The 20215-nt window shown below is 34.1% G+C and overlaps 1 protein-coding gene across 2 annotated transcripts in view; it reads right to left on the bottom strand.

Annotated features, from left to right (window-relative positions):
* The window catches only part of LOC143194279 (bicaudal D-related protein homolog), a 160785-nt gene that overhangs the window by 114439 nt on the left and 26131 nt on the right, over nucleotides 1-20215 (bottom strand). The window lies entirely within an intron of this gene.

Below are 20215 nucleotides of genomic sequence, written 5' to 3'. Positions count from 1 at the left end.
AAATATAGAAGCTCTCCGGAATCCCCATTACGCGGTCAAATGTAAATGACAAATGCAACAGCTATATGTGTGTACCTCTGTCGTTCGGCTTCGATATTAATAATTCTAACCTAAGCAGTTAACGGCCATTTTCGGGTGATATAATTTGTGGTGTTTATTTACCACACTTTTTTCGCTATTTGCTTTTATATATATTTAACAATTATTTTAGATTATTCTGTGTATTTTAGGTTATTAGTGTAATAAAAAGAAAACCTTAAGGGGATCTCTATGACCTCCTAGGTAGGTCCAGAAAAGTTTGTAATCATTTTAAAGATGAAGACTATAGACCAAAATGTGGAAAGCCATGGCTGAAACAAGATGTCAATCCTACTTGTAATTTAAACAGTAGTATTTTGTATGATTTATTGCATTGAAATAATTAAGCAGTATTTATTGACAGATTCTTTACCTTCACTACAAGTCAAGGATAATATGCCCCCAATGGCAATATTACAATCACGGAAGTTTTTTGAGGCTATTGAGATCGAGCCTTCAATATCTGATAAATATATAGGAGATTCTTGTACCCCTACAAGCCCCAGAAGTATGTATATAATAAAAAACTTATGTTTACTATTAGAGAATGGATTACATTTATATGTTCCTTTACAGATTATTTACAGATAACTCAGCCTGTCCCATCACATTCATTTCAGGTTGGATGAAAAAACAATGGCTTTATCCTTATTGAAATACAGTGGCAGAGAAGATAAGCTGTTATAGAAGATACTCGCTTGCCTTCTAGAAGAACATTAATGCAGATATAGAATAAGGTTCCTTTTTGCTGCTGGAGTAGTACCTCTAATTTTGGTCGTTAGTGGTTACTGCTCAGAAACCTGACTAAATAGACGGAACTACAGTTGTCATATCTGATGAAATATGTACCTCAATTTAGGTAGGTTGTTAATTTAGTTGATTCTAAAAGATATAATATAATTATATCATCTCATTTTAATGTTTGTTTTAGGTTTTAAATATTGTTGTTTTAAATATTAGAGAGAAGATAATATCAGTGAATTACGTGTTTTGGGTAATGGAGATATCTCTTTGATTACATCAATGCCTTTATGGTCAAGGAAAATTAATGTAATTGTAATTTTTCAATAAAATATGTTCAAATAGATTTTTCTTTGTTTTTCCAATAAAATTATTTTTAAATTCCCCGTTCAAATTTTTTCGCTAAACATTTTTAAATATCCCGCCGTACCTAACTGTTAATAGGGCGCATGCGTAAGCGCCCTCACACGGGGATTCCGAGCGTAACTTAGAACCAATTTTAACATGGGACATGCGCTTCTAAGTCTCTTTATTATATGGCCATGCTCCAGCATTTTCTCGAACAATAACCAGCGTTCAACATTAGTCATGGACTTTAGGCAACGTGGTGTGTTGCCATTCGGTTCTGACCTGATTGTTGCACGTTATTTTGATCAGTCGAATCGCGTTGTTTATTAGCTCAAAGTGTATTGTATGCCTACTTGTTAGTATCAAAATAATTAAATTAAAGAACAGGTACGTTAACAGTAACATGTGTGTTATGTAAACTTATATTTATCATTCTTATGTTCTTTTTCCTATTATTGTTATAAAAAATGATACTATTGCGTCAATGTGACCTACATACTAATATATCTAAAGACGATTTCGTTTTTGTTAGATATTAGTCATATTTGTGAACTAATTGCTAATTTTGTGAACGAATATTGTTGCAATCATGACCAAAGATTAAATATTTAAAAAATACAATCGCCTAATTAGTCAGACAATCATTTATTCTGATTTCAAAGAGCTTAATTTATAAGACAGTTATAAAGCCAATTTGGACCTATAGGGTGCAAATATGGGGTTGCACTAAAAATTCAAATCAACTAGTCATCCAACGCTGTCAAAACAAGGTTCTTCGATTAATTACCAAAGCCTATCGCTACGTAACCAGCGAAGAACTGCACGATGACCTGGAAATCAAATGGATTTGCGAAGTTATCCTTAAAACACGAAAGAAGATTACTAAATCATACTAACGTGGAAGCAATACAACTACTGGACAGCGCGCAGGATGTCAGGAGATTGAAGCGAACCAAACCATATGAATTTATATAAAATGTATACCTTTAGTGTAAACTATAGCTATAAGTTATTATAATTTTATAGTTGAGGAAGACATTGATGTTTTCTCGCACTCGTCTTGCTTGTGAATTAATCCAAGTACAAATGGAATGTAGTAATAAATTAATTTATAATTAAGCTTGTATTAAGCGTATCTAATAAAGAGGTTATAAAACAAAATATTCTCCATAAAAAATAAAACTTGATACAAAAAAGTCTAAGAAAAACGACTAAAATGCTTTCAGCCACTTTAAATTCGAATTTAATTTCAAGAAGAAGTTTAAAAGAGAGATTTCTTCTTTAGAGACTCTTTGAATAACATTTTATAGGTTTTATATATGGAAGTATATATTTGGTGTCGGTAAACACAATCCCTCAAAAGCTAATTCGGCTACTTTTATTGGCAAACTTCCATAGACGTATAAACAAACATTTAACAAAACCAAATTTAATGTTAAATTGTTTAAATACAAATTTTTATAAATATTATTTAAAAATTGCTATTTTAATCACTTAAATGCTTAATTGTTTTAAAATAATTACTCAATTATATTTAAAAATACCTTCAAACGCATGAGTTACAAAAATAGCTTTATAGGGTGGATGATTGAAGATTGAATCCTTTATCTATCCCTAACGTGACTCCATATGATGACCTTGACCATATGGTAGTTTTAGGATCTCCAGCATTTTCTTACTGACATATTATATTTCCATTGACTATATCACTCTATAATGCAGCATAACAGGTCAATTGAAAAGTCCCTGGCCTGACACATAGATGGCGTCACTAGAATTAAATCCATAATTTGAGTGAAGCACCTTTTATTCTTGTGAAAAAAACGGATAAAAAGGAATTTCGCGTGTTGATAAAATATTGATTTTTGAAGGAAAAAAATACAGTTGAAGCAAAAACTTGGCTCGATGCCGAGTTTCCGAACACTGTCCCAGGAAAATCAACCATCAAGGATTGGTATGCTAAGTTTAGACGTGATGAAATGAGCACCGAAGACGGTGAACGCAGTGGACGCTCAAAAGAGGTTGTTACCGATGAAAACATTTAAAAAGCCACAAAATGATTTTGAGTGATTGAAAATTGAAATTGAATGAAATAGCAGAAGATGTCAACTGAACGTGTACATCATATCATTCACGAATATTTGAGTATGAGAGAGCTCTGTGCAAAGTGGCTGCCGAGCGAGCTCATTTTTGACCAAAAACAACGACGAGTTGATGATTCGGAGCAGTGTTTGAAGCATAATAATAATGATTAAGCATAATAAACCCGTTTTTGCGTCGATATGTGACAATGGATGAAAAATAGTTGCATCATTTCACTCTGAAGTCCAATCGCTCGCAACTCGATCCAAAGCGTGAGAAAACGCAATTGTCGGCAGGCAAGGTTATGGTGTCTGTATTTTGGGATGCGCATGGAATAATTTTCATTGACTACCTTGAAAAAGGAATCGAATCGCGAATCGCAACGAAATCGCCGAAAAACGGCCGCATTTGAAGAAAAAGAAAGTGTTGCTTCACCAAGACCATGCATCGTGTCACAAGTCAGTGAAAGCGATGGCAAAAATACATGAATTGGGCTTCGAATTGCTTCCTCATCCACCGTATTTTCCAGATCTGGACCTCAGCAACTATTTCTTGTTCTCAGGTCTCAAAAGAATGCTCGCTGGGAAGAAATTTTCGTCGAATGAAGAGGTGATCACCGAAACTGAGGCCTATTTTGAAGCAAAGGGCAAATCGTACTACAAAAATGATATCGAAATGTTGGGGGTCGCTATAATCAGTGTATCACCTTTGAAGGCAATTATGTTGAATAAAAAAAATATTTTCCAAAAAAATTTGTTTTATTCTGGTAAGCCGGGGATTTTTCAATTCACCTGTTCACCAATATTCAATTATATGCTTATTAATTTCTTTCCCAAAAAATATAGCACCTACCTATAAACTTCAAGCCCATTATTAAGGATATTGGACACTAAATAGTCTTACCATTCATACCATTCATCATCTACAGACTATACTGTTTAAAATATTATTAACTCTTTTCGTTACTATTCTACAGTCTTGTTTATAAAAGCGTTCAACTTCCCTAACAAATATATAACAAATGTAATATTTTAAATAAAACAAAATGATGAAATGTTTGAACTGCAATAGTTTCCAAAAGTAGAAAAGCAAGAATTAAAAATTAGAAATGCGTTTTTTATTTCACTCACAATAGTTATATTAATTTTTTGTCAAAAATGTTTGTTTTTATAGAAATTGTTTGACATACTATGGTTGATTTTATTTAAAACAAATTAAAAAAAGGCTATATAATCATGAAGTCATAGCATATTAATGTTGATGAAAAAATCCTTATATTGATTGACTTTAATTAAAATTAATTAACACCAGTTATTTTATGTTCACTATGTTGTTCAATAAATTGCCGAAAATTTACATTTGCCGAGAAGCCTACACAGAAGCCCTCTACAGCAGCTCTTCAACTGATAAAAATCCAGAAAGGAATTTTTTTGTAGTGTAAGGATAAGACGGATGTAGAAACAAATCGTATTTCGAATGTTAACAATCAAATAGTAGTCCAGAAATATATTTACAACCCAGTATATTATTATTTTAGTTTTGTTGAATATATTTTTTTCCTAATATCGCAATTTTACTTATTATTATTGCTCTATATTACTCATCTTATTACTATTAATATTCCTATATCATAAAGGTTATCTATATGACCATATTAGTCGATCTGTTATCTACAACAGTATTATAAAAGGGTTCGGTTCCAATAAAATCGATATAATCCCGGCTAAATCAGCTTTGGTATCAGACCCATATCTTGTGGACTGTGTGCTACTTTACGTATAATCCAATGAAGCATTAACAACGTTAATATGGATACAGTAAATTATTTAAAACTTTCACATTCATTATTATTATTGTATTTTCATCACAAAATATTATTAATTATTGTATGGGTCTGTAAAATTTAAATAGGCATGGAAAATGTCGTTTTTTTTTGGTATTGATACACGGTAAGGACATTTGATTGAATGTATTAGATGTGGAAAGCGTACGATTGTTGTTTTAATTGGTTTTCGTTTTGCTTTCGACTATATAATGTATAAACATTTGGGACAGCTTAAGAAGTTAAACATGTTCCCCTAAACATTATTAAACTTCTTCAGGCATCTTATGATAGTTCCATTAGCTGCGTGCGAATGTAAAATAATTCGTCCATTTTATTTGATATCTGAGCTAGTGTTCGTTAATGAATGGATACCATTATGCAAACAATTTTTTAAAATAGACTTTGCGTTTAATGTAATGCTACAAACTTCTTGACCGATCTAGTGCTCGCATGATAACGCTACATTCATTAATACATATGTTGAGGCTTCTAGTATTATTTATCACATTGCAGAGCCGATATTGACGAATCGCCCGTTAGTATAAATATTGACGGAATTCAGTTCGAGCAAGTGCAAGAATTTAAATACTTGGAATCAGTAAAACATGAGAATATGTTAAAGTACAGTAATAAGCCGAATCAGGCAAGCTGCAGGAGCTCGCAAGAAACATCGCAATCAAAGCTGCCTCTCTCGAACGTTTATCTTGTCAAACCGTCTATATAGCTGTAAGACCTGGATAATTTTAGACTCTGACATGTGTTAACTGGAGGTCTTTCAAATACAATGCTAATTCAACATATATATCTCCGATATAGTATTAGAAATCCACCTTTTAGTTGGAAAGCGCAGCGAATACGAGTTGATCAAGATCATAGAGAAAAGGCCAGTTAAGGCAATTAATGGAAAAGATACGGATGGTATAAGAGTAACGATCATAAAACATTTTTGAAATCTGAGTTCTCCAAAGTAGTGTCTTGGGACCACTTTTATATTTGCTCTACACTGCTGATATAACAGCAACAAAATAAATAATATTTGGAGCATTTTTCGACGGCACAGTTATCATGGCAAATATATATCTGACATACCTAAAGCTGTAAAAAATACATGCATAAAGAAACAATGATTTAAAATTAAAAAACGCTTCAGGCCCCGGGGTCCGCTACCTAGCTTGATTTGACAAATGTTCTAACTAAACTAGAACAATAAAAAGTTACTGTCGCCACTGGGAATCGAACCCCCAACCTCCGTTTGGGAGCTAAATGCTTTAACCGTTACACTATAGAAGCAGTTGTCTAAAATATTTCTACGAGGTCTTATATGCTATAGTTTCTAGCTATAATTTTCCGTCACATCAGCTCGATAATAACATTATACACGATATGTATGATATGTGATATGTCAATAGGTGAAAACTTTGTACGTGCTGTGGCGACCGCCACGACCCTTTAGGCCACCCCTAATTCACCATCAACAACTACAAAGGTTGGCAACGCCGGTGGATTGGTACCATGCAGTTCCAGGGTATAAAAGACCATCACGACGACGTCTCGCTCTCTTTTCTTTTCTCCGTCCCCTTGTAACAGTGCCACTTCCACAGCGCTACCGTACTTCCTCTACTTAACCTAATATCCTGTCAATTCTCCCATCGACCATATGTATCAATCGTAAGTTAAAATAAACAACTTTGATTCAACCAGTGTTTTTAGTTCCCGTGCAAATTCCTTCCAAAAATAGTAGTGAGTGTTCTGACAAATAATCGCAGCGGCAGCCACACATTTCGACCGACTGACCGACCCGACGAACATTCCTACAGTGGCTTTGAAATCTGAGGGTTTCTCACGATTTCTCCCCTTCCCCCACTCAGATCCTGCCTTGGTTCCAATGGGACCACCTCGGAAGTGCACTCTTTCCAAAAAAAGAAGAATTTTAAAAACCGGTCTACAATTGACGGAGAAATCGTCGAACATACATTTGAAAAAAAAATACAGTCGAACATAGAACCTCCTCCTTTTTCTTCTTAAATTGGTTAAAAAGAATTCGTGGCGAGAACCGAAGTTGAAGCCTGAAGAAACATGCCCTTAAACTTATATTTCGAAAACAACAGAATAAATTGTAAATTATTAATAAAAACTATAAATATAAATTTTATTGGCGAATTCTTGGTACTTCTTCTGACGAAATGTATATGGACTATGAAATTCAATTGACGAAATATCCTTCAGTTCATAGACAATTTATTGCCACTACTTTATCAAAGGCCTACTCGAAAAATGAATCATCGGCCAACCGGCGAATGCTTAAAGAGCCCGTTGTTTTTTCTTTTGGCATTGTTTTCGATCGTCGTATTTTTTCCACGTACCAACCATAAACCACGTACGAGGCCGTCGCAAATCGGCCGACGGCGTACCGACGATCTTTCGGTTTGAGCAACTCCGGAATTCATTGTTTGAGGTAAGAAAGCTGAACGCCGTGAGCGAAGCGCTCAGTCATAGGTCACGGGTCTACCAACCGTAGTATTCGATAGTTAGGGGAGACCGGTGCAGAAACCGACAAAATTTACTCGTTACATATATGAGTTGCATTCTATGAAATCGGTGCATAAGTACCCAGTTTAAAATGTTTAAAATTTAAAACGAGTGAAAGCTTTATATTATATATACGCCATTTTTTGTTTGTATGTATATATATATATATATATATATATATATATATATATATATTAGATATGTTTAGTTCAAACTTTATTTACAAATGGATTTATTATTTTGTTCTGTTTTGGTAAAAATACATCAGTATATATTAATATCCAAATTATAATTTGATTACACTACTTAAGCTAAAGTTATACACTATACAAGTTCTTGTTGTTTCGTTCGCTTCAATCTTCTGATTTCCTGCGCGTTGTCCAGTAACTGTGTTGCTTCGGCGTAAAAATATCGTGCAGTTCTTTGTTGGTTATGCATTGACTATAATTTGGAAAATTTTGTTTTGGTAGCGTTTATATGCATGTAAACTTTCGTTCTTATGTACCAATTGTAATATCCTTTAAATAAAAGATTTTTATCTATTTTACTTGTTCTAATGTTAGATCGAACAGTTCGTTAAGATTAGCTAATAAAACGCTAATATTTCAAGCTAATTAGATTATTAGAAGTCACCGTTTTAAATATCTTGAAAAAACGAAACTAAACCAAATTAGAGAGCACATATTTGACAATTAATCAAATTCCATCAGGCTGGTAAAATGAATAGGAAAATGTTCCAACTATTTTATCCAATAACTAAAAGACAGTAAAGTAGTTGAACTTCATGTTCACTATCTTGAAAGAACGAAACTAAACCAAATTAGAGAGCACATTTTTGACAATTAATCAAATTCCATCAGGCTGGTAAAATGAATAGGAAAATGTTCCAACTATTTTATCCAATAACTAAAAGAGAGTAAACTAGTTGAACTTCATGTTCACTATGTTGAAAGAACGAAACTAAACCAAATTAGAGAGCACATTTTTGACAATTAATCAAATTCCATCAGGCTGGTAAAATGAATAGGAAAATGTTCCAACTATTTTATCCAATAACTAAAAGAGAGTAAACTAGTTGAACTTCATGTTCACTATGTTGAAAGAACGAAACTAAACCAAATTAGAGAGCACATTTTTGACAATTAATCAAATTCCATCAGGCTGGTAAAATGAATAGGAAAATGTTCCAACTATTTTATCCAATAACTAAAAGAGAGTAAACTAGTTGAACTTCATGTTCACTATGTTGAAAGAACGAAACTAAACCAAATTAGAGAGCACATTTTTGACAATTAATCAAATTCCATCAGGCTGGTAAAATGAATAGGAAAATGTTCCAACTATTTTATCCAATAACTAAAAGAGAGTAAACTAGTTGAACTTCATGTTCACTATGTTGAAAGAACGAAACTAAACCAAATTAGAGAGCACATTTTTGACAATTAATCAAATTCCATCAGGCTGGTAAAATGAATAGGAAAATGTTCCAACTATTTTATCCAATAACTAAAAGACAGTAAACTAGTTGAACTTCATGTTCACTATCTTGAAAGAACGAAACTAAACCAAATTAGAGAGCACATTTTTGACAATTAATCAAATTCCATCAGGCTGGTAAAATGAATAGGAAAATGTTCCAACTATTTTATCCAATAACTAAAAGAGAGTAAACTAGTTGAACTTCATGTTCACTATGTTGAAAGAACGAAACTAAACCAAATTAGAGAGCACATTTTTGACAATTAATCAAATTCCATCAGGCTGGTAAAATGAATAGGAAAATGTTCCAACTATTTTATCCAATAACTAAAAGAGAGTAAACTAGTTGAACTTCATGTTCACTATGTTGAAAGAACGAAACTAAACCAAATTAGAGAGCACATTTTTGACAATTAATCAAATTCCATCAGGCTGGTAAAATGAATAGGAAAATGTTCCAACTATTTTATCCAATAACTAAAAGACAGTAAACTAGTTGAACTTCATGTTCACTATCTTGAAAGAACGAAACTAAACCAAATTAGAGAGCACATTTTTGACAATTAATCAAATTCCATCAGGCTGGTAAAATGAATAGGAAAATGTTCCAACTATTTTATCCAATAACTAAAAGACAGTAAACTAGTTGAACTTCATGTTCACTATCTTGAAAGAACGAAACTAAACCAAATTAGAGAGCACATTTTTGACAATTAATCAAATTCCATCAGGCTGGTAAAATGAATAGGAAAATGTTCCAACTATTTTATCCAATAACTAAAAGAGAGTAAACTAGTTGAACTTCATGTTCACTATCTTGAAAGAACGAAACTAAACCAAATTAGAGAGCACATTTTTGACAATTAATCAAATTCCATCAGGCTGGTAAAATGAATAGGAAAATGTTCCAACTATTTTATCCAATAACTAAAAGAGAGTAAACTAGTTGAACTTCATGTTCACTATGTTGAAAGAACGAAACTAAACCAAATTAGAGAGCACATTTTTGACAATTAATCAAATTCCATCAGGCTGGTAAAATGAATAGGAAAATGTTCCAACTATTTTATCCAATAACTAAAAGAGAGTAAACTAGTCGAACTTCATGTTCACTATGTCGAAAGAACGAAACTAAACCAAATTAGAGAGCACATTTTTGACAATTAATCAAATTCCATCAGGCTGGTAAAATGAATAGGAAAATGTTCCAACTATTTTATCCAATAACTAAAAGAGAGTAAACTAGTTGAACTTCATGTTCACTATGTTGAAAGAACGAAACTAAACCAAATTAGAGAGCACATTTTTGACAATTAATCAAATTCCATCAGGCTGGTAAAATGAATAGGAAAATGTTCCAACTATTTTATCCAATAACTAAAAGACAGTAAACTAGTTGAACTTCATGTTCACTATCTTGAAAGAACGAAACTAAACCAAATTAGAGAGCACATTTTTGACAATTAATCAAATTCCATCAGGCTGGTAAAATGAATAGGAAAATGTTCCGACTATTTTATCCAATAACTAAAAGACAGTAAACTAGTTGAACTTCATGTTCACTATATGCTTCAAATAATGTGCCCTTAGGACTTGGAGTGGACAATAGATATTTCAAATAAGCTCAATATTCCTATTAGACATTGACACGCAACAAATATTGAAATATGGGACAGACCTGAATATGGAGATTTGTTGCAATACTTCCGATTAAGGTTGTCGAAAAAGTACCGATATGTTGACAAGTTAATATTTTTCTATATATATGTCAGTATATTTTGTCATGTTATTTTCCACAATTACCGAGCATATGATATCCATCAACGTAACTGTGAAACGAATTTGCAGCATTGTCTTTGTTCAGAAGCACAATTACAGCACAAAATGATGCCTAATGCTGCCATCATGTGCGAAGTCGAAAACTAGAACTAGCCTTGACACACGGATTGAAGATCTGATTTCAGAACACCAAATAACGTTAAGAATCGTTCTCATCTGCTCGGGTCCAAAAGTTGACCCGAATTGTAATTTGTAAACTTGAAAAAAAAAAAATTTGAGCCAAATTTGCCACCCTAGTCTCCAGTCTAGTGAACCTGTTGGTAAATTCGCTACTGATCTGTAAGGTGGCAGTTCAATAGATGAAAGGGATGATGATGTAGAAACCTGCAATCAAAGCATATTTCATTAAAATTCTATCAATCTTATCAAAAATCACCCGTAACTATCATTCTCTACAACAATACTGAATCAAACCTAAACAATTATATTCGTTCTGGTATACCGAAACATTTTTTTTGTCATTAGGTCCTTGAATTGTCCACAATTCACCAATCCAATTATTCACCCTGTACAACGCCCCGTCGACGGTTTCCGATTGCTAGTTTCGAGAGAAAAAATTCACCACAAGACATAGTTAACGAGAATCGCAAGAACAACGAGCTTCGCCATTGGCCAGAAGGATCGAAGACCGAGAGCAGCGTCTTTTGTTCGAAACGCTCCGAGATCGAGACAGGGTCACGCGAAATCCGGTTACTTATGGCGAAACAGCGACCATGGTCGCTGACTCACGGTCAGACTTTTTACCTTTTCGAAAATGTGTTCGATTCAGTCGGTTTTTGAACGAACTCAACGAGATATGCATAATTGTTGATTCTGTGCGGCGTGTCTTACGTCATACGTGAGCAATAAACCGAACGGTTTGTATAATTGTGTCGTATGATCATGAGCTCGTTCATTTTTCGTTGTTTTTTTACAAAATTAGTTCATTTTTTTGTTTAAAAAAACTGACAACACATATAATAACTAGTTAATTGCTATCTATCCATTTTCATTAACATTGTCGTTAAATCCCAGTGTAGAGAGCTTGAGTCATGTCGAAATTTACATCGTGGAATAACGATCTACAAAATACCCATAAATATAATCCCAGATGTTGAACACGGGCGGGGTGCTAGCAGCGCCAACTAGAACCCGACAACGAATAGCTGGCGGCAACCCCGGGACGTTTATCTGGGATGTTATTGAAGGGTATTTCGGCCATTCAGTGCTCAACCCTCGTTTGGTTTAGACGTACCACCATCGACTGCCCAAGCCTCGTCTCCAGGTAACACCGCTGCCATCCGTTTTATCATTTGTATTTTTCACATTCTTATATAGCCAATAAATAACGGTCACATAATGTAAACACCACTGTTTTATTTCGTTTTACCTCCATTCACCGAGCCACATCATTTACCCTAAAGTGGTGACCCCGACGTGATCTTTCGAAAAATTGGGTTTGGACGCGTGAATGGAGGGTACGTGGAACATGGGGTATTTTACGTGGCCGTTATATTTTCTGTTTCAAAATTTTAAATATTTTTTAATTCGATTCGTTTTCGATTTTACCTTCAATATTGCTTTTCATTTTATTCCTATTCATTTCATTATTTCCAATTAATTTTTTGTCAAAATTTTCTTTCACAATCTTTTGAACTCATAGATATTTTACATCACTGTTTAATCATCAGCGTCTCGGCTAAACATTTCTTTCGGCGCTATGTTTAAATCATAATATCTTCCTTCGCTCGCCGTCTCCGTCATAATGGCAGACATTTTGATTTGAAAGGCTTTGGGCAGCTTCGGCTTTGGCTTATCCTAACATGGATACCGTCGTTATTTGTCTTTTCTGAATTACTGTAACGTATGTGACTGCGGATTAGTCACAGAGCAGCTCCAGAAGCTAGGTACCGATTGCAGTCACCGTAGACTCGTCATGTCATCGCCGAGGTACCAGAATTGCTAACGTCTCGTCGTCGAAGAAAATAAGCTACCACGTCGTCGAACAATTGATCCTCCCACAGCGTCGATTAAGGGAGCCCTGTCCGAAAAATAGCTTGTTCTCAACGTCGTCGATGGACCACATTCAAGTGTCAAAGCAACGATGAAGCAACGGTATCTCTAAGACTGGAAGATATCAACAGCCGTACCAGATCGCGACCGTACCAACTATAACCGTTTCGATTTACCATATTTTTCAAAGCCCTTTTCACACAGCACATTTTGTTTGGTATATAATTTCTTTTTGTATTTGATATTTTTTCATACATTTTTGTATTTTTGTTACTTGGAGTAATTTTAATTGGACAATATAAAATAAAAATAAGTGGTAAAAGAATAGGCACTGGGTATACCTGTAGACGAAGCCTGGGCAGTCGATGGTGGCACGTCTAAACTGAACGGTGGTCAGATACTCACTGACTGGAAATACCCTTCGATAACATCCCAGATAAACATCTCGTGCTTGCCAGCTATTCGTTATCGTGTTTTAGTTGGTGCTGCTGGCACCCCGTCCGTGTTCAACATGTGGGATTATATTTCTGGGTATTTTGTAGACCGTTATTCCACTATGTAAAATGGCTGTTTTTATGGCTAAGCGTCAACATGAATCTTGAACTTGAATATTTTATTTCGAGATCATCATGCAGTTCTTCGGTGGATACGTAGCGACAAGTATTGGTAATTAATCGTAGAACTTTGTTTTGGCTGGTTTTGATTACTAGTTGCTTTGATGTTTTAGTGGAACCCCATATCTGCATCTCATAGGTCCGAAGTGGCTTTATAATTGACTAATAAACCAATCTCTCCGAATTTAGGTCAAATTGAGAGTATCTTTGGACTAACCAGTACAGTTGCTTGACTTTGAATCTAATTTGCTCTACCCTTTGTCTAACATAATGTTTCTAACATATCCCGAGGTATTTCTGTTTGAGGAATCTCGTCAAGTGTGTTGTAATACTTCGACGCTTTTATGTTAAAACAATCTCGAGATGTTTTGCAAACCGTTGAAGTTTTCGTTTATAATATACCATGAGGCTTTAACAACGCTGTGAATAACCTTCTTTTGATAAGTTTGAATCAGTCTAGCTGATCAATCGCTAGTCAGTAACTAACATTTATATAATAACGTTTTAAAGTACAGTTTAAAAATCACAACATAATTGAACCACACTTTCTTCACAACGTTCTAGTCCACCAGACTAGAATTAAAAGGAAGACAAAGTTATTGCTCAATGGTTGTCATATTCTTTAATTATTCTCAATGGTTGTCGCATTTTGCAGCTTTTCTTTGAAACCCAACAAACACTAGGCTCTAATCAAATGTACTCATATATACGGTATATGGACATCATCTGTTAGTTTGCTATAGCTAATACTATAATCGGAGTAACACAGATAACTATTTCTTGAAGATAATTTGAATGTTGGGTTTATGATGGACAAATCTTCTTAAGATAAAAAGCTAGCGTAGTCAATTAGGCCCCAACTTAATTAGTTTAGTAACAGTTATCTTAAAATATTTTGAAACCCATCAAGGAAATGATTTATTGTTTCAATTTTATGTATTATAAAAATACTCAAATATATATAACAATTATTCGGTTAAATGTACTTTATGTCAGTGAAGGGAGTTAACGTTAACCGAAACCCTAGCTAATTAGACCAAAAATAAATAAATAGGATCGTTTTAATCATTTTATAAATATATAACAGCTTTTCTCAATATTTTCAAATGGTAGTTTCTATATTAGTTGATGCTTCAAACCACTCAGTTTCTTTTTGTTATTTAAAATTTAATGTCTATAGCGACCTTGAGGCATGTCGAATTTTACATAGTGGATCTACGAAATACCCAGAAATATAATCCCAGATGTTGAACACGGACGGGGTGCCAGCAGCGCCAACTGGAACACTTTAACGAATAGCTGGCAACCCCGAGACGTTTATCTGGGAGATTATTGAAAAGTACTTTGGATCATTCAGTCACTGACCATAGTTCAGTTCAGCCGCGTCACCATCGACTGCCCAAGCCTCGTCACCAGGTAACAACGCTGCCAGCCTTTTTACCACTTGTATTTTTATATTTTTTACAAACAATCAAAGAATAGCTTTAATCATATATAATAATATATATGACACAAAACATTACATACTGTTAAAAACAATGATATATGTATAAGAGAATCAAAAATACATATTATTTTGTACCAATTTTAAAGGTTATGAAAAATTATATTTTATTTATTTTGAAAAAATATCGAAAAATATCGACTAAAAAAATATCGATATATCGCCAAAAAATCGAAATTAAAAAAAAAACCTATATATCGATATTTTTTCGGCATCCCTATTTCTGATTATTACTTGTCGTTACACAGCAATCTATCCACAGAGTTCATTCAGTATCATGAAAAAGTCAAAAACTTATCTCTTTTATCAGTCTCTTATCTCGAAATCTATCTATTCCAGGAAGGTAAGTCATAGACAATAATTAATAATAGTGTGAAATAAACTCATTTTCTAATTATACACAATAATTATTAAATAAAATTCTTCATAATAAAAAAAATTGATGGGCGTAGACCATTTATTTCATCGTCACTTGAAACAGAAACCTGAAAAATGTTAACGACATAAACATTTTTCAAACTCGAACAGGTTCTTTCCTTTGTACGCATAGCTATTGTGTCTTATAACATTAAGTAAGCTGTTAATATTAACATTAGATGGTGTTACCATTCACGCTCACCTTTACTCTCGTAACATTTTAACCAAGGTGTACTTCTTAAACGTGTCAAAAACTATAACTTTCAATCATCTTGACACGATTATACGTGAAATATATCAACAAGTTTCATTCCGCATATCATATTTATATATCGGATATCTCGAGCCGGTGAGTCATATAGAAAACAAACATTAACTAATCGGCCATAAAACAAGTGAAGGTAAATATTGATATAACTCTCGAACCAGATCCGCGCACCAAGTTATCTGTTTCATTAAAACTAGGTGGGATAGTGGCTCGCGGTTGGAAAAACACCATTTAAAAATACATCTGAATGAACACAGTACTACGGTTCGATTTTCGAAAATTGGAAATCTATCGGTTGTAGGCGTTTTCATTTTCTTTTAAACCGTAGTTCCTACATCCTTGATCTTTATATAATTGGACCCAGTTAGCTAGTCTAGTTTTAAAAGATTTTTTTTATTTGAATCTATTTGAAGTTATTATGAAAAATGCAATGGAGAGGTACTACTTTTTCCCATCTTTCAGGCAATTTACGGATTCCATCTCGAAAGAATGATGTATCTTTTGAGGCTTTCCACGAATGGACCAATTCTTGGTATCTTCATAAGAAGTGAACGCTTCTCAGGTAGGTCACTTATGTGTCGGAAGCAAGATCTGGAGAATACAGGGGCTGGGCTATCCCAAGTATATGTACCATAGTAAAACCTTTTTTTTTGCCAAATTGGTGTTTTTTAATCAACATAATTCCCTTCAAGGGTGATACACTGATTATAGCGACCCTCTAATTTTTCGATACCATTTTTGTAGTACGATTTGTCCTTTGCTTCAAAATAGGCCTCAGTTTCGTTGATCACCTCTTCATTCGAAACTTTCTTCCCAGCGAGCATTCTTTTGAGATCTGAGAATAGGAAATAGTCGCTGGGGACCAGATCTGGAAAAAACGGTGGATGAGGAAGCAATTCGAAGCCCAATTCATGCCCATTTTTGCCATAGTTTTCACTAACTTGTGACACGGTGCATTGTCTTGGTTTAACAGCATTTTCTTTTTCTTCAAATGCGACCGTTTTTCGGCGATTTCGTCCTTCAACGGTCCAATAAGGCTATGTAATAGTTGCTGTTAATGGTCATTCCTTTTTAAAGGTAGTCAATGAAAATTATTCCATGCGCATCCTAAAATACAAACGCCATAACCTTGAACAGGTTTCATCGTGTGCAGTCCACTCGGATGACTGTTGATTGGACTTCGGAGTGAAATGATGGGGCCATGTTTCATCCATTGTCACTTATTGACGCAAAAACTCGGGTTTATTACGCTTGATCGTCTTCAAACACTGCTCCGAATCATCAACTCGTCGTTGTTTTTAGTCAAAAGTGAGTTCGTGCGGCACCCACCTTGCAAGTTGATATCTTTAGAGTGTCTGCTATTTCATTCGATTTCAATTTACGTTCATTCAAAATCATTTTGTGGATTTTTTAAATGTTTTCGTCGGTAATAACCTCTTTAGGCATCTACTGTGTTCACAGTTTTCGGTGCTCATTTCGCCACATCTAAACTTGTATCCATTTTTTCGCAATAACAAAAGTTGCTTCACTCAAAATGCTATAAATCACAAACTAATGATTCGACAGCTGTCAAATTTATACACGCATCTTTTGACGATTAGTGCTAACTAAAAAACATATGGATTTAATTCTAGTAGCGCCATCTATGTGTCAGGCCGGGGACTTTTCAATTGACCTGTTATATGGCTCGGTGAATGGAGGTAAAACGAAATAAATAAGAGCGATAAGGAAATACAAATAAATGAAAGGTATCGGCGCTAGGTTTACCTATTGACGAAACTTGAGCAGTCGATGGTGGCACGTCTGAACCAAGCGATGGTCGGTTACTGAATGATCCAAAGTACCCTTCAATAATTTCATAGATAAAGGTCTCGGGGTTGCCAGCTATTCGTTATCGTGTTCTAGTTGGCGCTGCTGGCACCCCGCCCATGTTCTACATCTGGGATTATATTTCTGGGTATTTTGTAGACCGTTATTCCACGATATAAAATTCGACATGCTTCAAGCTCGCTACATATGTCTCCACTGATTTTGCAATATATGGTAGGGCGTTGCTAAAAAATAACATTGCTGTGTTTTTGCTCGCACTTTGGTAGTCTTTCACACAGTGCTCGGATCAAATGCATTAACTGTAGCCGGCAGAGATCCCTATTGATGGTTTCATTAAGTTTTAGCAATTCATAGTATGTATACCACACCAAATTGATGACCAAATGCCTTTCAATGTTTCTTGGATCAAATTCATACGACACAAAATATCCAAGCGTTTGAATCATTCCTATGTTCTTCAAACGATTGGAAATGGTTTCTTGTGTTACTCCCAACAATACTGCATAAGCTTCTTGAGTTTCAAATCCTCGTCTTCAATTTGTTTTGACCACCTAGAACTGTTGAAAATCTATTGTAAATCCTTAAAAATTAAATCATAGACCTGATATTATTACCACGTGTCCGCAGTAATGTTGTTAGTCATCGGCGCATTTGGAACATGCTAAATGCCAACTCACGCTTCGATCATTCTTTAGATCATTCACTACAATATGGTTTCAATCAAATTTTAAAAAAAAGGAAAACATCATGTTATAAAATCAACAACGAATGGTTTTTAGAAAAAAAGTACTATGATTTAAAAAATAATTCAATACGAATAAATTATATTATTTAAGTACGTCTGTTTGTGCGCCCCAAGATATTGGAATTATGGGCTGATAATTTTGTCGTTAATGGATTTTTTTATCATGCTTATGCTCAATCTCACAGGAACATTATTTTGAATAGAATGAAAAGATCAGAGTAGAGATGGCGAAAAATATCGATTATCGAAAGCTATATCAATATACTTTTGTTTTCAGATTTCTCCCACCATAAAAAAATAACAGAAAAAATTCGATATTAAAACCTAGGGTTCTTGAAGGAAAGTATCGAAATTTATTTTGAGAATTATTTATACTATTCTTTATTTATTCTACCTCCCCTCTCCAGTTGTCAAAAGAATTTTGTATAAAATACTAGAGTTGGGGTAAAAAAATAGAGTTATTAATATATTATAGAATATTAATAAATATTAAACAGGGTGGAAGGGGGGAGTTGTGGTAAAAATCCTCTTACGTAATAAATTAATATGGCACATTACTCGTGCAATAGATATAATAAGTCGCAACTTCCTTCCAGTAAAAAAACATCAAGTTTTTAAGAAAAAAATCTGTTTTATAGCTGCATGTTTCATAACTTATATACATAACGAAATTTACTAAAATATAAATGTGTAAGCATGGATTGTTAAGTAATGTATCTGAAAGAAACCATTTTTTGATAAAAGAATAATTAGTATAGTACTCCAACGTCATTATTAGTAACCACAGCAATAATTCATTCGCTCAACTTGAATTTTAACAATGAAGTATCATCAAGTGCCACTCATCTTCATTACAATTTGAGAAAATGGAGTAAAGCCGCTTATTTCGATTTACATCGATACTCTTCATAAACCTACAAAAATCGTCATGACATCATTGATTTAATATATTAACAATATCAACAATTAGGTATCAAAGACAACATTTTTCACCACGATGAAACGAGTTTTCACTCATCTGCGCACAAAATGTTCTTTGAGGGCTCAAAATATCGATTTAAAAGCCATCCCTCATATCCAATAACTAACTGGCTTCCTTGGCGCAGTGGTCAAAGGGACAAGACCGCCCTCCTAGTGTTGCGATAGTCGCGGGTGATTGTAACTGTAAATGTTTTAGACAACACCAGAAAATCCGACAAAGACCACGCATCATCAGGCTGGGTAAGACCGGAAGTCTTCTGGGATGGTCTCTTAGTTGGTCACTGGCCAGTCGGTAGGCTTAATACCGAGGACCGTGGAGCCCACGTTAAATTCTAGGCCCTCGTTGGTAAAAAGGAGATTTTAAAATATTAAAAGAAACTAATTGTTATATATCAAAAATTGCTCGACTGCAACATCTTCAAAAATTCGACTCTGATGATTGTGTTTGAACTCAAATACCGAAATATAAAAAGCAACCTTACTAAATCAAATTATTCAATATTATTAACCTTATTAGATACAGTACAAATTGCGAAATAACCATATAATGAAGCCGATATAAAGAAAAAGCTACGTTTCCTTTGTTTACTGCCCATTACCAACGATCATCTATTATAACGAAAACACAAAATCAGAATACAATAGCGATCCGGGTAGTAGTTACGGAGATAAACAATAGACGAAAAGTATCACGTCGCCTTGCTGAATAAAAAAAGAAATATCATTCGTGAAAACACGAAAAAAGTAACCTGGATGTCTACCAGAAGGAACTAATTTTCGAGAAACAGAACGTATAGTAATGCACGTTAAATATACGGTACTATTTTAAGTACTCGTTCTTTATGACGGTATCAGTTTGTAATAACATATAACATTAAAAGCGAAACGATGCTTGTAAACGTGCGTCAATTCTAGCGAAAAAAATCACTTCTCCATATTAAGA

The sequence above is a fragment of the Rhynchophorus ferrugineus genome, unplaced genomic scaffold (assembly GCF_030347505.1).
Source record: "Rhynchophorus ferrugineus isolate W39M unplaced genomic scaffold, kcgeb_rfMv2 rfM3, whole genome shotgun sequence".
NCBI classification, from domain to species: domain Eukaryota; kingdom Metazoa; phylum Arthropoda; class Insecta; order Coleoptera; family Curculionidae; genus Rhynchophorus; species Rhynchophorus ferrugineus.
This window is presented reverse-complemented; position numbering and strand designations above follow the sequence as displayed.